Genomic DNA, 19,364 nt, shown 5'->3' on the forward strand with positions numbered 1-19,364 from the left:
AATAGGATATTCTGCTCCATCATCATCCTTCTTCTGTAACAGTACAGCACCAACTGCTTTGTCACTGGCGTCCACGGGTAAACAGAATGGCTTTTCAAAGTTAGGGGATAAAAGTACAGGCTGATGGCATAAAATGGCCTTTAACCTCTGAAATGCTTCCTGGCATGCATCTGACCAGATAAATTTTTCATTCTTTCCAAGTAGTTTTGTTAATGGGAGTGCAATTTCTGCAAAGTTTTTACAAAATCGATGATAGTAGCCAATCATGCATAGAAATCTCCCAAGAGCTTTTTTATTACTGGGGATAGGGAACACAGTGATAGCCAATACTTTCGCTCTAACTGGTGCCAGCTGTCCCTGTCCTAGCACATAACCCAGATAAATTACAGTGGCATGTCCAAACTCACTCTTGTGCAAATTCACTGTGAGGTGTGCTTCTACCAGTCTCTGAAATAACTGCTCTAATTCAAGCATGTGTTCTTCCCATGTATCCTACTAATTATTAAATCATCGATATAGGCTCCTGTGTGCTCTAAACCCTGAATTACTGCATTAATCATTCTCTGAATTGTGCCAGGTGCATTTTTCATCTCGAAAGGCATAACATTATACTCATCCAAACCCGAAGGTGTAACAAATGCAGAAATCTCCCTGCCTTTCTCTGTCAAAGGAACACACCAGTATCGTTTTAAGAGATCAATCTTTGTAAGAAACTTAGCCTTCCTCACCTTATCTATACAATCATCTATTCTGGGAATAGGGAACACATCAGTCTTTGTCACCATGTTTACCTTTCGATAATCTGTACAAAACCTAATTGAGCCATCTGGTTTAGGCACCAGAACACAGGGTGAACTCCAATTTGAACTTGATTTTCAGATGATGTCATTTTTGAGCAATATAATCCACCTCTTGATCCAACAATCTGCTCTTTTCCTGATTAACTCGGTAAGAATGCTGCTTAATAGGCTTAGCATCACTGACCTCCACATCATGACAAGCCACAGTAGTTCTTCTTGGAACATCTGGGAATATATCCTTAAATTTCATAAGTAATGTCTTCATTTCTTCCCTTTCTGATTTAGTCAAATGCATTAACTTGGTGTTGTGGCAGCTCACCACAAGGCAGGTGAACTGGCCCCACTTGTAAGCCACACGGCGGGGCAGCCGGGCAAAATGGCGCCATTGGGGGTTTCCCTTCCTTCCAGCTCGGGGCTCAGAAACCCATGCTTGGGGACCACGTGACGCCCGGGTGACGTCAGCAACCTCTAGGGTGGTTCTCGGCCAGGTCCGGGCTGGGAGTATAAGTGCAGCCTGCAATAAACTAGTCTGCTCACTGAGCTCAACCTGTCTGGTTGTGTGTATTATTGCAGGAGCAGTGTAGCCACCGCTACAGTGTCTAAGATTTGCAAAACTATAGAATTTTCCAGCCTGGGGCTTATCACTTTTTGTGCTCCATGATCTTCCCCAAAACTTAACTCCTCCTTACTTTCCTCTATAATTAGAACCTTGGTTGGAATCCTAGTGTCCTCCTCTGTCATTTTCTTTTTTTTAAATTTTTTTTATTTTTCACACTATAAACCATATTGACCAAGATACATACAGACATTTTTCTCTTGAATATATACAGTGTAATTTTCTCCCCTTTTCCCCCCTCCCTTCCCTCCCTCCCTCTCCCCCCTTCCCATTTATTCAAAGTTCAATCTATAAGATACATTAAATCTGTTAAACAATGTCGTCACTTAATAAAATAAACAAGAAATTTTTATCTTTTACTTTTATATACTGAGTCAGTTCATTTCATTGTCTTCTCCTTCTGTCATTTTAGGTGGTGGAGGTTCATGGTAGGATTTCTCTATTGTGTTTCATGTATGGTTCCCATATTTGTTCGAATATTGTGATGTTGTTTCTTAAATTATATGTTATTTTTTCTAATGGAATACAATTATTCATTTCTATGTACCATTGTTGTATTCTCAAGTTGTCTTCTAATTTCCAGGTTGACATAATACATTTTTTTGCTACAGCTGGGGCTATCATAACAAATCTTTTCTGTGCTCCATCCAAATCGAGTCCAAATTCTTTATTTCTTATATTACTTAGAAGGAAGATTTCTGGGTTTTTTGGTATATTGCTTTTTGTGATTTTATTTAATATCTGGTTTAGATCTTCCCAAAATTTTTCCACTTTCTCACATGTCCAAATTGCATGTATTGTTGTTCCCGTTTCCTTTTTACAGCAAAAACATCTGTCTGATACTGTTGGGTCCAATTTATTTAACTTTTGGGGGGTGATGTATAGTCTGTGTAACCAATTATATTGTATCATACGTAACCTCGTGTTTATTGTATTTCTCATGGTTCCGGAGCATAGCTTTTCCCATGTTTCATTCTTTATCTTTATGTTTAGATCTTGTTCCCATTTTTGTTTAGGTTTACAGTTTGTTTCCTCGTTCTCCTTTTCTTGCAGTTTGATGTACATGTTTGTTATAAATTTTTTGATTATCATTGTGTCTGTAATCACATATTCAAAATTGCTTCCTTCTGGTAACCTCAGACTGTTTCCCAATTTGTCCTTCAAGTAGGTTTTCAGTTGGTGGTATGCAAACCTTGTATCGTGAGTTATATTATATTTGTCCTTCATTTGTTCAAAAGATAATAATTTATTTCCGGAAAAACAATTTTCTATTCTTTTGATCCCTTTTCTCTCCCATTCTCTGAAGGAAAGGTTATTTATTGTGAAAGGGATTAGTTGATTTTGTGTCAATATTAATTTTGGTAGTTGATCATTTATTTTATTCCTTTCTACGTGAATCTTCTTCCAAATGTTGAGCAGATGGTGTAATACTGGTGAATTCCTACGTTGCACTAATTTTTCATCCCACTTATAGAGTATATGCTCAGGTATCTTCTCCCCTATTTTATCTAGCTCTAATCTGGTCCAATCTGGTTTTTCCCTTGTTTGATAAAAATTTGAGAGGTATCTTAATTGTGCTGCTCTATAATAATTCTTAAAGTTTGGTAGTTGTAAGCCTCCTTGTTTGTACCATTCTGTTAATTTATCTACTGCTATCCTCGGTTTCCCCCCTTTCCATAAGAATTTCCTTATTATTTTCTTTAGCTCCTTGAAGAATTTCTCTGTTAGGTGAATTGGTAATGATTGAAATAGGAAGATGTCCATTTTAATACAGTTTATCCTTCCTATCAGTGTTAGTGGTAAGTCTTTCCAGTGCTCTAAGTCGTCTTGTAATTTTTTCATTAATGGCTGATAATTTAGTTTATATAGATGGCCGAGATTACTATTTAGTTGTATACCTAGGTATCGAATTGCTTGTGTTTGCCATCTAAATGGTGATTCTTCCTTAAACTTTGTGAAATCCGCATTATTCATTGGCATTGCCTCAGTTTTATTTGCGTTGATCTTGTACCCCGATACTTCTCCATATTCCTTCAATTTCTTATGTAATTCTTTTATTGATATTTCTGGTTCTGTTAAGTATATTATAACGTCATCTGCAAATAGACTGATTTTAAATTCCTTCTCTTTTATTTTTATCCCTCGTATTTTATTTTCTGTTCTTATCAGTTCTGCTAGTGGTTCTATAGGTAACGCGAACAGTGAGGAAGATAGTGGACATCCCTGCCTTGTTGATCTGCTTAATTTAAATTGGTTTGATATATATCCATTTACTGTCAATTTCGCTAATGGTCCCTTATATAATGCTTTAATCCAATTAATATATTTCTCTGGTAGGTTGAATTTTTGTAGTACTTTGAATAAATAATTCCATTCTACTCTGTCAAAGGCTTTCTGTGTCTAAAGCAACCGCTACTGTTGGAGTTTTGTTTCCTTGTACTGCATGGATTAAGTTAATGAATTTACAGATATTGTCCGTTGTTCGTCTTTTTTTAATAAATCCAGTTTGATCTAGTTTTACTATTTTTGGTACACAGTTGGCCAATCTGTTTGCTAATAGTTTAGGTATTATCTTTTAATCTGTGTTAAGTTGAGATATTGGTCTATACGATGCTGGTGTTAGTGGATCTTTCCCCGTCTTTGGTATTACTGTAATTATTGCTGTTTTGCATGAATCTGGTATGTTTTGTGTTTTTTCAATCTGGTTCATTACTTCCAGGAGAGGAGGAATTAATAAATCTTTGTATGTTTTATAGAATTCTATTGGGAGTCCATCCTCTCCCGGTGTTTTATTGTTCGGTAGTTTTTTTAATATCTCCTGTATTTCTTCTATTTCAAATGGTTTTATTAATTTATTTTGCTCCTCTGTTTGTAATTTCGGTAGTTCAATTTTAGTTAGAAATTCATGTATTTTGTCTTCTTTCCCTTCGTTTTCAGTTTGATATAATTGTTCGTAGAATTCCCTGAAGTTTTCGTTGATCTCCGTTGGGTTATATGTAATTTGTTTGTCCTTTTTCCTTGATGCCAATACCGTTCTTTTAGTTTGTTCTGTCTTAAGCTGCCACGCTAGTATTTTGTGCGTTTTTTCTCCTAGCTCATAATATTTCTGTTTTGTCTTCATTACGTTCTTCTCCACCTTATATGTTTGTAGTGTTTCATATTTTATTTTCTTGTCTGTCAATTCTCTTCTTTTAGTTTATCTTCCTTTATTACTAATTCTTTTTCTGTATTTGTTATTTCCCCTTCCAACTGTTCTATTTCTCGATTGTAGTCCTTCATCTTAGTTACATAACTTATTATCTGTCCTCTGATGAATGCTTTCATTGTGTCCCATAGTATAAATTTATTTTTCACTGATTCCGTATTTATTTCAAAGTACATTTTAATTTGTCGCTCAATGAATTCTCTAAAATCCTGTCTTTTAAGTAACATGGAGTTTAATCTCCATCTATACATTCTTGGTGGGATGTCCTCTAGCTCTATTGCCAATAACAGGGGTGAGTGATCTGATAACAATCTAGCTTTATATTCCATTTTCTTAACTCTTCCTTTAATGTGGGCTGATAACAGGAATAGGTCTATCCTTGAGTATGTTTTATGTCTACTCGAATAATATGAATATTCCTTTTCCTTTGGGTGTTGTTTCCTCCGTATATCCAAAAGTTGCATTTCCTGCATCAATTTAATTATAAATTTGATTACTTTGTTCTTTCTGTTAGTCTTTTTTCCAGTTTCATCCATGTCTGAGTCCAAATTAAGGTTAAAATCCCCTCCTATTAGTATATTCCCTTGCGTATCTGCGATCTTCAAAAAGATATCTTGCATAAATTTTTGATCTTCTTCATTAGGTGCGTATACATTGAGTAAATTCCAAAATTCTGAATATATCTGACATTTTATCATTACATACGTCCCTGCTGGATCTATTATTTCCTCTTCTATTTTGATTGGTACATTTTTATTGATTAATATAGCTACTCCTCTGGCTTTTGAATTATATTATGCTGCTGTTACATGTCCTATCCAATCTCTCTTTAATTTCTTGTGTTCCACTTCAGTTAAATGTGTTTCTTGCACGAACGCTATATCAATTTTTTCTTTCTTCAGTAAATTTAACAGCTTCTTCCTTTTGATTTGGTTATGTATTCCATTAATATTTAAAGTCATATAGTTCAACATAGCCATTTCATACTTTGTTTATCTTTCCTTTCCGTTTCCTCATCACCACCTTCCCTTCTTATCCATTTCAGTTTTCTTTTTTTGAACACATTATAAGACAACATTTCTAAAACATAAAATATTTCCACTGTTCCCATATCTAAAATTCCTTTAACCCCAATAGTCCCTCCCCTCTCTGAGTTGCCCTTTGTCCCTTGTCGGGCAACCACATCTCCCCTCTTCATTTGGATTTGCGAACCTGCTCGTAAGCATCAACCGACTTCGCAGTGACTGTTATTCTTCCCCATCCAGCCCTCCCAGAAAAGATTTTAATCTTTATATATAACAAAGCTCACTCTCTTAATTCCCTCCTGTCATTTTCACAAAGTAAGGTTTAAGCATGTTCACATGACAGACCTGTATCTCTCTTCGACGATCAGGCATCTCAATGACATAGGTGACCTGGTTAATTTTTGATTTCACCTTATATGGTCCTGAAAACTGAGCTCTCAAAGGGTTTGAGTACATTGGAAACAAAACCAATACTTTGTCGCCAGGTTTAATGTCCCTAATTTTTGCTTTTTGATCATACCGAATTTTCATTTTTCCTAGCAGTTTTTAAATTTTTCCTTGCCATAATCGCAAGCCTGATGTAATGTTTTTAAATTTGAAAACATAATCCAACAGATTTGATTGTATATCATTATGTATCCACTGTTCCTTCAACAATAGTAATGGACCCCTGACTTCATGACCAAACACCAACTCAAATGAACTAAAGCCAAGAGACGCCCGAGTTGTCTAACAGCAAACAATAACAAATGGATTCCTTCATCCCAATCCTTATTATTTTCCACACAATAAGCCCTCATCATATTTTTCACAGTTAAATGGAACCTTTCCAAGGCCTCTTGACTTTCAGGGTGATAGGCAGATGACACAATTTGATGGGCTCCCAATTCATACACAACCTGTTGAAATATTCCAGACATAAAATTACTCCCTTGGTCCAATTGAATTTCCCTTGGTAGGCCAAACAGTGTGAAAAATTTTAGCATAGCCTTCACAATCATCTTTGCTTTAATGTTTCTCAGGGGAATAGCCTCTGGAAACCTTGAAGCTGTGCACATGAGTATTAACAAATATTCATTTCTCGCTTTGGTTTTTGGCAATGGGCCAACACAATCCACAATCACTTTTGAGAAGGGCTCCCCAAAAGCAGGGATGGGTTGTAAAGGTGCCACTGGTGGTCCTTGATTAGGTTTGCTCACCAGTTGACAAGTGTGACAGGTTCTACAAAAGTTCACAACATCCTTTCTTAATTTCGGCCAATAAAACTGTTTCTACCGTCTTCTTCACTCCAAGATGACCTCCTAAAGGTGTACTATGAGCCAACTTTAATATTTCATTCTTGTAAGTTTTGGGAATTACAAGTTGCCTTACTAAAGCCCAGTTTTCACTGGCAGGTATCACTTGTGGTCTCCACTTTCTCATCAATATTCCATCTTGAACAAAGTAACCTATTGGCACAGTTTCAATTTCCTGGTTAGACAGAATCTTCTCTCTTATCCTAGCAAGATCAGGATCATGCTTTTGTCTAGCTATTAATTCTTCTCTTGACAACAGCAAAGCTGGATCCTTAGGTTGGTCCTCAATGCTTGCCTCCACTACAGGATCATCACATACTTTCTCTACCTCTACCTTTTTTCTTGACATGGCTCTAGTAATGGCACATGCAGGGTAATTTCCAAATCCTTTTTGGACTCATAAACCAATGGCTTACTTGTGAGTTTCACCGCAGGTATGACTTTACCCTCTGCTAAATCATTTCCTAACAAAAGAGAAACTCCATCCACCGGCAGACTTGATCTTATCCCTCGTAACCGGGCCATTAACTAAGTCTGATTTCATTACTATTCTATGTAAACGTATAGGCTCTGCTTCACCACCAATGCCTTTAATTAAATTCACATCTCCATTATCAGACTCCTCACCAAAATTCAAAACGTTACTTAATACAAGCGATTAGGCTGCTCCAGTATCCCACAGGATTTTAACTGGATCCTTCTTTAACCAAAATGAAACCTGAATGGTTTAAAAATATCCCTAACTTTCTCACTCTGAACACAGGCAGTTGGTATCACCCCTTTCTCTTTCTTCCTTTTCAGTACAGGACAATTTGCTATTATGTGCCCTGGTTTCTTACAATAGTGGCAAATAACACTCAAAAAAATTTCCTTCACCCATTTCTCTTCCTTTAACCTCACTTTTAGATTTTCTTTCTACTCTACTTGGATTATCAGCAGTATTCCTTTGAAAGGTTTTCCCTGGTGTCCACTTAGACTCGTGGGTTAAAGCATATTCCTCTAAAAATTTAGTCAATTCTTGCCAAGTTTTTATATTTTTCTCTGCCAAGTACACTTGAATATCGTCAGGAACACAATTTTTAATCTCCTCAATCAGAATGATTTCCCTCAATAAATCAAAGTTATTTTCTACTTTCATTGTGGCACACCACCGATCAAAACACACAACCTTCCTATAAGCAAAATCCAGGTAAGATTGGGTTGCTGCTTTTTTTAAACTCCTGAACTTTTGTCTATAAGCCTCTGGGACTAGTTCATAAGATTGGCGTTTAGCCTGCTTTACAAATTCATAATCAGCTGCTGTTGTACCGTGAGACATGAATACACCTGTTGGGCTTTCCCTTTAAGAACACTTCATAGCAGGAGTGACCACTGGTCTGGTGGCCATTTTAAATTTACAGCTACTTTTTCAAAATGCTGAAAATACTGGTCTATTTCAACTTCCTCAAATGGAGGAACTAACCTCACTTCTCTACTGACCAGCACATGCATTAGGGTCAGCTTTAATTTAACCAGTTCGAGCTTATGCTTCTGTTCTTTCTCTCTCTCCTCCATTTCTACCTGCCTTATTGCTTCCCGTTTGGCTTTCCTTTCTGCCTCTCTTTTTTTCATCTAACTCTAGTTTTCTCAAAGCCAACTTTACTTTCTCTGAAGTTTTCTCCTTTGGAAACTGTTCTAATGCAGCTTCTTCAAATACCCTTTCCTACATAGTGCTTAACAATCTTTCAGGCAATTTCCTTTTTTTTCCCCGTCCCAGTTCTTACTGTAAGAAGTTTTAACTTGCCAACTATAACCATCAGTTCTGACTTTTTAGCCATTTCTAAATTAACCACTGAAGGGTTCACTATGAACTGGTCAATATTCATAGTTGCTGGTTTTTTTCTGTTGGTGATTTATTCACTCACCGTTTATTTTTAATTTCAAGCTGGAGGTTGAGTCAAACTCAGACGATCGATAACTAAGCACAAGTCAGTCGCCCCTAAAGCTTCCAAATTGCTTTGATCCCGGACGATCCCCAAATTATGTTACAAGATCAAACCAGCAACCACAAAGAAGGCATATCACACAGGGGTAAAGATGAACAATTACTTTATTAACAAAAAATTCACCTTCAAACTTTAATTCAAAATCCCACCTTTTACAACAATGCCCACTGGTTACTACGCAAATTTCTATAACGGTATAAAACTAATAAATTCCCCAGCCTAAATATAGCATAGGTAATTAAAGTCTAAGTTATATTCCAACCAGCCCACAGAAAAACTTAGACACAAAACATAGAGAGAGAGAGAGAGAGAGAGAGAGAGAGAGAGAGAGAGAGAGAAAATAAAATTCGAAGTTGCCTTGTGTTGCTGTAGAGAGGAACCACAGGCTTGGTCCGGATCCTTCTGGCTGCTTTCAGAATGTTCATCCCTTTTTGAAATCCCAACATTCTAAACTGTCCTCCAGACCATAACTCATGCTCTGGGCCTCCTTCCACTCCACAGCACCTCCCAGTGGTGGTTTATCGTCCAAGTCCAGAAATCTTTAGATCATTTTCTGCACATGCTCAGTCCGTCTCCCACTCTCTCAGCAGTCCACCTTCACCTGGGCTCTCTAAGACAAACTGTCACTTTTTAACATAAAACCACACAACACATAGGTCAATACACAACACAGAATTCTGTAACAATGAGGATAAGTGCCCCAGTATCTGTGGCAGCCAGACGTGTCCAGGCCACAACACAATGTTTCACATATGAGGTGATGTGCTAGTGGCAGCGGCAAAATTAATTCTGAGATGGATAGAAACATCTGCTCCTGTTTGTGCAAATCCCTCCAATCTCATTGGATGGCACTTCATCCTACAGCAAGACAATGACCCCAGACTGCTAAAGCAACAAAAAGAGTTTTTCAAAGATAAAAACTGTAAAATTCTCGAATGGCCAAGTCAGTCACTGATCTAAATCCAATTGAGCAGATCTTCCATATGCTGAAGAGAAAACTTAAGGGGAGAAGCCCCCGAAACCAGCAGGAGTTGAAGATGGCTGCAGTAGAGGCCTGGCAGAGTATCACCTGCTGGTGGTGTGTATGAATCACAGACTTCAAGCAGTCATTGCCTGCAAGGGATATGCAAGAAAGTACTGAACATGATGATATACATCCCATTGCTATGTCCCAATTATTATGGTGTCCTGAAACAAGGGGACTATGTACAGAGAGTGCTGTAATTTCCACATGGTCAAACCTATGTATACAAATATGCTTGAATCAAATCTTGAACATGGACTTTAATCACATGCGACACGAGTGTTTGCCCTATGCTGTAAAACACCGAATTTCACGACTTGTTCATGACAATAGATCCTGATTCTGATTTTAATCACACCTCTCTGGACCTGGAATCACATGCAAGCCACACCAGGCAGGTCTCCCTCTCTAAAGGGCATTTGTAAATCAGATGGGTTATTCAGTAATTTGGTCATCTCAATGTCACCAGCGCAGAGTCCACCGCTGACTTAATTAACTGAAGTATTTTAATTTGATTTGAATTTAGAGATAGAGCATGGCCCTTTCGACCCATGAGCCCACACCGCCCAATTACAACCTGCGTGAATAGTCAACTTACCAACTCCGAAAATCTTTGGAACGGTGGGTGGAAACTGGAGCACCCAGGGAAAACCATGCAGACGTGAGGAGAAGGTACAAACTCCTCCCAGACAGCACCTGATTCAAACCTGGGTGGCTGGTGCGGTAATAATGTTGCACTGTTAATATTCATTCCCTGACTACCTTGATAGGATTTGAACAGCAATCTCCATATAATTAGTCTTGCAGATAACAGTCTAGTGGTTTAACCACAATGCTACAAATAATGACATTTAGCGAACATACCTTATACCTGAATGCCTTTGGAGGCAGCTCCACAGCAAATCCCTGACAAATAGGACACCAACAGGAAATGACCTCCAATCAGCACTATACCCTTGCTTCGAATCCTTGAGTCTTCTCCCAGCCTCACCGCATCCCCATATTTTTTCTCTAATTTCTTTGTCCTTTTTCCTAAAAAAAATCAAACTAAAGTTTATTTTGTTGAATTTACACACCCAAACCCTTCTGATCTCCTGCCAATACCTCCCTGGCCTCCATCTCTGAGCACACTGGACCCATCATGGAGACTACTGAATCTTGCAATGGACAGCTCCATAGCATTAACTTTTATTGAATTTGTTATGTTTAATTGCGTAATGATGCTGATACATTGCGTTCGTTCAACTGACCTCAAAATGCTTTGCCACCGATTTTAGTTTGTACTCAGCATTGATGGATTCCAGTTGCCCTGATATCGCTTTTTCGTGGTTCGTGTTAGCCGAGAACTAACCTTTCAGCACACATGCCATTGATGATCGCCATGGTCATTGAGTTAACAAACAGAATCTTGTTTCCCACCCCGCCCCCCCCTTCCTCCACCTCCATCAAGGAATAGTTCATGCTTGATATAATGGTTGTGTTTTACTTCCTATGGATGCTGCGTGATCTGCAGAGTTTCTCCAGAACTTGTGCACTGCAGAGATTCTTCTTTAAAAAAACTTGCTAGACACTAACGTTCCATCAGGTGGCAATGTTCCCCCATGCACATGGTAACATTTTCTCTGCGAACCACTATTCAAGGTTTAAGATTCATTTATTGCCATGTAATAAAAACAGTTCACTATTACACAGAATCTGTCTGCCTTAAGGCAGACAGATTTGCCATTGGCAGAAATAAATTGCCTGAAGCGTCCCTTACAGTAAAAGAGAAGCAAAAGAGAGGTGTTGCTCTTCAAGCTGCCAAATTATTTCTTGGTGCTTCAGGATATAGGAATGCATTATGCATAAATCTACAAAACTCTGGTGAGACCACACTTAGAGTATTGTGTTCCATTCTGGTCACCTTATTACAGGAAGAATGTGGAAGGTGTGGAGAGGGTGCAGAGGAGATTCACCAGGATGTTGCCTGGATTGGAAGATGTCTTATAAGGCAAGGTTAGCAGAGCTGGGACTTTCCTCTTTAGTGTGTAGAAGGATGAGAGGAGACTTAATAGAGGCCCACAAGATAATGAGAGGCACAGATAAGGTGGACAGCCAGCACCTTTTACCCAGGACAGGAGTAGCAAACGCCAGAGGACAAGAAAGTTTAGGGGAGACATCAGGGGCAGGTTTTCAACCTCCCCTCCCCCCACCATAGAGTTGTGGGGGCCTGGAATGCCTTATGAGGGGTGATGGTGGAGGTTGAAACATTCGGGGCAATTAAAAGATTCTTAGACAGGCACCTGGATGAAAGGGTTATGAGGTAGGGGGGGGTTTAATATTTTATTTGGTAGGAATATATAGGTCGGTGCAACATTGTGGGCCAAAAGGCCTCTTCTGTGCTGTAATGTTCTGTGCTCTGAGGAGAGGGGCTACTTTGGTGCTGATAGCTGCCCCACACCAAGGTGGGGATGGTAGGCGTCACTGGACCTCACTCATCTCCCAAATCTCTCACTTGTTGGTTCCTCGTGCCACACCCTGGAAACCGCTTCAGCTAGCGGGAAAAAACAAGTGAGAGGGTGGGGTCATTACACCACTAGGTGATCATCCCAACGGCAGAAAAGAAGGCATCTCCCAACGGCTGCAAAGGCAGATGAGGATACCCAGCAATGGGTAGGGAGGCTTGCGAGCACACTGCAAGAACTGCCGTGGACCCACAACACTCAGCAGGGCCTGTCTACCTTGCGTGTGAAGCCTGGATTCAGCGGACTGTGCGGAAGAAACCATCACTGGTTCAACGGGGAAGAAAGGCGATTCTCAGCAAATGTGTTGTGGAGTGCTAAGAGGGCACAGAGACACACACACAGAACACTGCTGGTCTCGACTATGTCTTGCCACTGGGTCCAGATAGGACGGAGCGAGAGAGTGAGGCTGATGACCTGCGTAACTCTCCCTCACTTTAATCCTAGGCAAGTGCAAGCCATGACTTCAAAAAAACCCAACTACTTACAAAGTCCAGTTACTTTTATTCTAGGAGCTTGGAAAATGTAGTGCCTAAAGGTTTTCCTTATTGGATGCTGAACGAACAAGTTGTTTCCAGTGCACAAATGGTCTCGACAATGTCTGATGTGAGCCAGCAGGTGGAGAGAGAATGCTTCTGCCAGTCCATCAAATGGGTATTCAATGATCGTATGACGGCACGGGATAAGAAATGCAAGGGTAAACCTTGGATGGAAAAGAAATCACTCTCAGACGGTTGCCCTAAAGACAGCAAATGCACATTGTACTGCTCTCTCCACCTGCTACTACCCTGCACATACATTCTGTATATCTCTGAATACTTCTTACCCCTTTGGACTCCGTGTCCCAGTTTTCTGTGACTGGTTTTATAGCCAACCACCAGCTGGTTTGTACTGGTGTTCTTACTGTAGTTTACCCATGGACCTAGTCCGGAGTATGTATTATGAAAGGTTAAAAATGGACAGAGTCCAAAGGGTTAAAGGCTTTAAAGTGCTCAATGCAAAGCTTTTTATTAGCTTGAATAATGGAATCTGTTCTAAAATAGAGGAACCTCTTGATGAAAAAAGATAATTTCATCCAGCTCATCTTCCACAACCCTGCACGTTACATCATACAAGAATAATGAAGTAGACCTCATTTCCCTCATTGTCTTGAGTTCCGTTTGGAGAGACTTGTCCAAATTAAAACGAGTTTTCATTTGGAAATTTTGCTCTTTGCTGCACTTGCTAAAGAAATAGACCACTCAAAGCACAGGCAGAACCAAATCACTTCTGGGAAATTGGCCAGGGATCCCAAACTCCATCAGAGCAAATGTTCCTCATGAGACGATCTGTCCATTCCAGGCCTCAGTCTGGTGAACCTCCAAATTATTTTCAATGTATTAACATCCTTCCCTAAATAAAGAGACAATACTCTCCACAGTACTTCAGAGGTAGTCTCACCAATGCCCTAAACAACTGAAGCATAGCCTTCCAACTTTTGTATGTAATTCCCCTCAGAATAAACCCCATCACTGATAGAACTGGCAATGAAGATTTTGCTCCCTGAACACTTATGGGTGCATTTTATGGATTTTCAGCTGCTGATCACAAAAAAATCACCATAACATTTTCCTATATTAATTTAAAAAAATATTTAGACATACAGCACAGTAACAGACCATTCAGCCCATGAGCCCACGCTGCCCAATTACACCCCATTAACCTACAACCACCCCCCGCCCCACCCGATACATTTTGAACAGTGGAGGAAACCAGAATTCCCGGGGAAAACCCACACAGTCACTGGGAGAACGTACAAACTCCTGACAGACAGCACAGGATTAGAACTCCGATCCCAATCACTGGCGGTGGAAAGGTGTTGCGCTAACCGTGCCGCCCATAAGTTTTTTAGATACAACCTATTTTTTGGATTTCCTGTCATATTTTAAGTCGACTTCAAACATACAAAACCCTGAAGTGGAACATGTTGTTGAAAATTCATTTTCTGCATTTGCACTTGGACACCTTCCTGGCTGATCTCGGTGCCGTCAGTGATGAACACAGCAAAAGGTTTCACCAGGTCATTGCGTCCCTGGAAAAGCAGTCTCAGGGTAACTGGAACCCATCAATGCTGACTGATTATTGTTGGACATTGACACAAGTGGCATCAGATCCATTGTTTCAATAATATTTTTTCATGCCAAAATAAACTACTTTACATTTATCTCCATTTGCCAGGTCTTTGCCAACTCACTTAACCTATCTATATTCCTGTGAAGCTGCCTCATACCCTCTTCATAACTTACTTTCCCACTTTTGTTCATGGCTCAACTGTTTGGTGCTTTACAAGTTCTATCTTAGCAGCAGCAGTTAGCGCAATACTATTACAGCGCCACCCACTCTGGTTCGAATCCCGCGCTGTCTGTAAGGACGTTTGTACGTTCTCCCCGTGTCTGCGCAGGTTTCCCCCGGGGGCTCTGGTTTCCTCCCACCCTTCAAAAATGTATTGGGGCTGTAGGTTAATTGGGGTATTTGGGCAGCACGAGCCAGAAAGGCCTGTTACCATGCTGTATGGATCTTTAAGCACAGGAAATCCTTGAGCAATTTGAAAACTTAACTCATGTAAATGTCATGAAAATTGACAAGAGCATTGCTCAAAAAGTTGGACCGGTATTTGACATGGAGTGTACATCTTTTTGGGGCAAATGGCCTGTTTCTGTCAACACACAAGCCACCTGTTTCACTTCACTCATTCTATCTTCTGTACCCTGTATCAACCTGTTACCAAAACATTCACCGCAATCACCTTCTCATCATTCTCCAGCTGAAGAAATTTCTGCTGAATTCTTTCTTGGATGGATCAAGGACTGTTTCATGTTCATTAATCTTGATTTCCCCAAAACAGCAACCAACCCTCTTCCATGCCCATCTTTTGAGTTGTGATATCAACACTAGAACTGTGCACAGTACTCCAAGTGTGGTCCAATCAATCCTACTTCCCTGAATTTTTTTTTTATTTTTTTTAAAAACTTGATTAATGCATCTTTATCTCTAGATCCTCTTTTCCTTCACCCAAGTTGGGTTCTTATTTCCCCAATGACCACCTTATAGCAACACAAAAAATACCAGACGAACCCAGTGGGTTAGGCACCATCCATGGAAGGCAATGGGACAGTTTTGGGCTCAAAACCCTTCTTCAGGACTTGGAAAGAGGGTAGAGGTCAGAAATAAAAGGGTGGGGGGGGGGGAAGAGAAGGAGGAGCTGGCTGGTGAATACAGGGAAGAAGGTTGGGGGGGGGAGAGAGTGAAAGAAAAACATCAGAAATTCAGTGCCATTTCCACACCCAGTTTATTGGTGTGTCTTTTCAGTGTGAATTATACCACTAAATGATGGTGGCATCACGAAGGTCCTGAAGCAGTTTTCCTTGGTCCCAACAAAGCTTGAAAAACTCATGCAGTTTGACATGCAGAGTTTTGCCGCCAGCCTTCCAGACCTCTGGGGAGGATTCCATCCATACCTGCTGCTTTGCCACTTTTCAGTTGTTCGATTGCCTTATATGTCTCATCCTGGGTGAGGACCTCATCCAGCTCTAGCCTTAGGGGCTGTTGAGGGAGCTGGAGCAGGGCGGAATCTTGAACTGAGCGGTTGGCACTGAAAAGAGATTGGAAGTGTTCTGACCATCGGTTGAGGATGGAGATCTTGTCACTGAGGAGGACTTTGCCGTCTGAGCTGCGCAGCGGGCTTTGGACTTGGGGTGAGGGGCCGTACACAGCCTTTAGAGTCTCGTAGAAACCCTTGAAGTCGCCAATGTCCGCGCTGAGCTGGGTTCGCTTGGCGAGGCTAGTCCACCACTCATTTTGGATCTCCCGGAGTTTGCGCTGAAGATGGCTGCATGCGCGACGTAAGGCTTGTTTCTTCTCTGGACAGGACGGCTTTGTAAGGTGAGCCTGGTGGGCAGCTCGCTTCTTTGCCAGCAGCTCCTGGATTTTCTGGCTGTTTTCGTCGAACCAGTCCTTGTTTTTCCTGGAGGAGAAGCCCAGTACCTCTTCAGTGGACTGCAGTATGGTAGTCTTCAACTGGTCCCAGAGGGTTTCAGGGGACGGGTCCGTGAGGCGGATTGCATCGTCGAGCTTTGCTTTGAGGTTTGCCTGGAGGTTTCCTCTCGCTTCGTCTGACTGCAGGTTTCCAACATTGAACCTCTTTCTGGGGGCTTTACTGTTCCTGGGCTTTGGCTTGAAGCGAAGGTTGAGCTTGCAGCGAACCAGCCGGTGGTCAGTGTGGCATTCCGCGCTGGGCATGACCCTGGTGTGGAGCACATCTCGTTTGTCACTTTCTCGCACCAGGATGTAGTCCAGGAGGTGCCAGTGTTTGGATCGGGGATGCATCCAGGTAGTCTTAAGGCTGTCCCTCTGCTGAAAAAGGGTGTTTGTAATGACAAGCCGCTGTTCTGCGCAGAGCTCCAACAGGAGGCGCCCATTGTCGTTGCACTTTCCGACGCCATGCTTGGCCAGGATTCCTGGCCAGGTTTCTGAGTCTTTGCCAACGCGAGCGTTGAAGTCGCCAAAGATGACAACCTTGTCGGGTGTAGGGGTGCGTTGGATGAGGTTGCGCAGGTCAGTGTAGAACTTGTCCTTTTCCGATGGTTCCGCCTGGAGGGTTGGAGCATAGACACTGATGAGGGTGATGCAACGCTTGTTTTGAAGGGGGAGTCGCATGGACATGATTCGGTCCGAGTGGCCTGTCGGGAGGTTTTCGAGTTTGGAGGCAATGGAGTTCTTGACCATGAAGCCTACACCAGATAGGCGTCGTTCATCCGAAGGCTTGCCAGACCAGTAGAGTGTGTAGCCCGCGCCGCGTTCTTGGAGGCTGCCTACTTCTGCCAGGCGGACTTCACTGAGAGCGGCTATGTCGATGTCAAGTCTGAGGAGTTCATGTGCAATGAGGGCAGACCGACGTTCAGGTCGGTGGCTGTCAGCCTTGTCTAGCATGGTTCTGATGTTCCAGCATGCTAGCTTGAGTTTGTGAGTATCTTTTGAGGGGGAGGACGTGGACCTGTCCTTGGGCCTGCGCAAAGGAGCTTTGAGGTGGAGTGCAGTGCGCGCAGTACTGGCCCCACCCTTTATACCCATGGTTCGTGTGCTGTGGCCAAGCAAGCTGGGACGTGGCAGCGAGGTCCTTGGGTCGTAGGTTTTATATCGGAGTGACCTTCTCCTATGCAGGTTTCTTACCCAGGCTGGAGGGGTCTGCCTCCCCTCTTAGGTCAGTCCATACTGCCCGGACCGGGGCCAAGGCCGCCGCTGCTCTCCCTGTGCCCGGAATGGGGCCGCCGCCTCCAACTCTCTGCCCGGATCGGGGCCTCCGCCTGCCTCACTTGACCGAGGCCGCGGCCGCCGCCTCCCCCTTGCTCCTGCCCGGATTGGGGCCGCCGCCGCCTACCCTCAGCCCGGACCGGGGCCGGGGCCGCCGCTGCTCTCCCTGTGCCCGAACTGGGGCCGCCGCCTCCCACTCTCTGCCCGGATCGGGGCCTCCGCCTGCCTCACTCGACCGAGGCCGGGGCCGCCGCCTCCCCCTTGGTCCTGCCCGGATTGGGGCCGCCGCCGCCTCCCCTCAGCCCGGACCGGGGCCGGGGCCGCCGCTGCTCTCCCTGTGCCCGGACTGGGGCCGCCGCCTCCCACTCTCTGCCCAGATCGGGGCCTCCGCCTGCCTCACTCGACCGAGGCCGGGGCCGCCGCCTCCCCCTTGCTCCTGCCCGGATTGGGGCCGCCGCTGCCTACCTTCAGCCCGGACCGGGGCCGGGGCCGCCGCTGCTCTCCCTGTGCCCGGACTGGGGCTGCCGCCTCCCACTCTCTGTACAAAAACAAAGGCGAGAAATATGACTGCTCAAACTACAGGGGAATCACGCTGCTCTCCATTGCAGGCAAAATCTTCGCTAGGATTCTCCTAAATAGAATAATACCTAGTGTCGCCGAGAATATTCTCCCAGAATCACAGTGCGGCTTTCGTGCAAACAGAGGAACGACTGACATGGTCTTTGCCCTCAGACAGCTCCAAGAAAAGTGCAGAGAACAAAACAAATGACTCTACATCACCTTTGTTGAACTCACAAAAGCCTTTGACACCGTGAGCAGGAAAGGCCTTTGGCAAATACTAGAGCGCATCGGATGCCCCCCAAAGTTCCTCAACATGATTATCCAACTGCACGAAAACCAACAAGGTCGGGTCAGATACAGCAATGAGCTCTCTGAACCCTTCTCCATTAACAACAGCGTGAAGCAAGGCTGTGTTCTCGCACCAACCCTCTTTTCAATCTTCTTCAGCATGATGCTGAACCAAGTCATGAAAGACCTCAACAATGAAGACGCTGTTTACATCTGGTACCGCACGGATGGCAGTCTCTTCAATCTGAGGTGCCTGCAAGCTCACACCAAGACACAAGAGAAACTTGTCCGTGAACTACTCTTTGCAGACGATGCCGCTTTAGTTGCCCATTCAGAGCCAGCTCTTCAGCGCTTGACGTCCTGTTTTGCGGAAACTGCCAAAATGTTTGGCCTGGAAGTCAGCCTGAAGAAAACGGAGGTCCTCCATCAGCCAGCTCCCCACCATGACTACCAGCCCCCCCACATCTCCATCGGGCACACAAAACTCAAAACGGTCAACTAGTTTACCTATCTCGGCTGCACCATTTCATCAGATGCAAGGATCGACAACGAGATAGACAACAGACTCGCCAAGGCAAATAGCGCCTTTGGAAGACGACACAAAAGAGTCTGGAAAAACAACCACCTGAAGAAACACACAAAGATCAGCATGTACAGAGCCGTTGTCTGTTCGCTCCTGTTCGGCTCCGAATCATGGGTCCTCTACCGGCATCACCTACGGCTCCTAGAATCCTTCCATCAGCGCTGTCTCCGCTCCATCCTCAACATTCATTGG

The 19,364-nt window shown here is 42.8% G+C and overlaps 1 protein-coding gene across 3 annotated transcripts in view; it reads right to left on the reverse strand.

Moving 5' to 3' along the window:
* Positions 1-19,364, reverse strand: part of npffl (neuropeptide FF-amide peptide precursor like) — an 89,466-nt gene that overhangs the window by 60,157 nt on the left and 9,945 nt on the right. For 2 of the 3 annotated variants that reach the window (XM_069906474.1, XM_069906476.1), the window contains exons 1-2: positions 18,206-18,281; positions 10,815-10,982 (exon numbers count right to left, since the gene is read on the reverse strand). The gene's annotated coding sequence lies outside the window, so the exon portion shown is untranslated. Of the gene's footprint in view, positions 1-10,814; positions 10,983-18,205; positions 18,282-19,364 lie in introns of those variants that run through there. The other variant, XM_069906475.1, reaches the window with a different exon arrangement.

Source organism: Narcine bancroftii, chromosome 12 (genome assembly GCF_036971445.1).
Source record: "Narcine bancroftii isolate sNarBan1 chromosome 12, sNarBan1.hap1, whole genome shotgun sequence".
NCBI lineage: Eukaryota > Metazoa > Chordata > Chondrichthyes > Torpediniformes > Narcinidae > Narcine > Narcine bancroftii.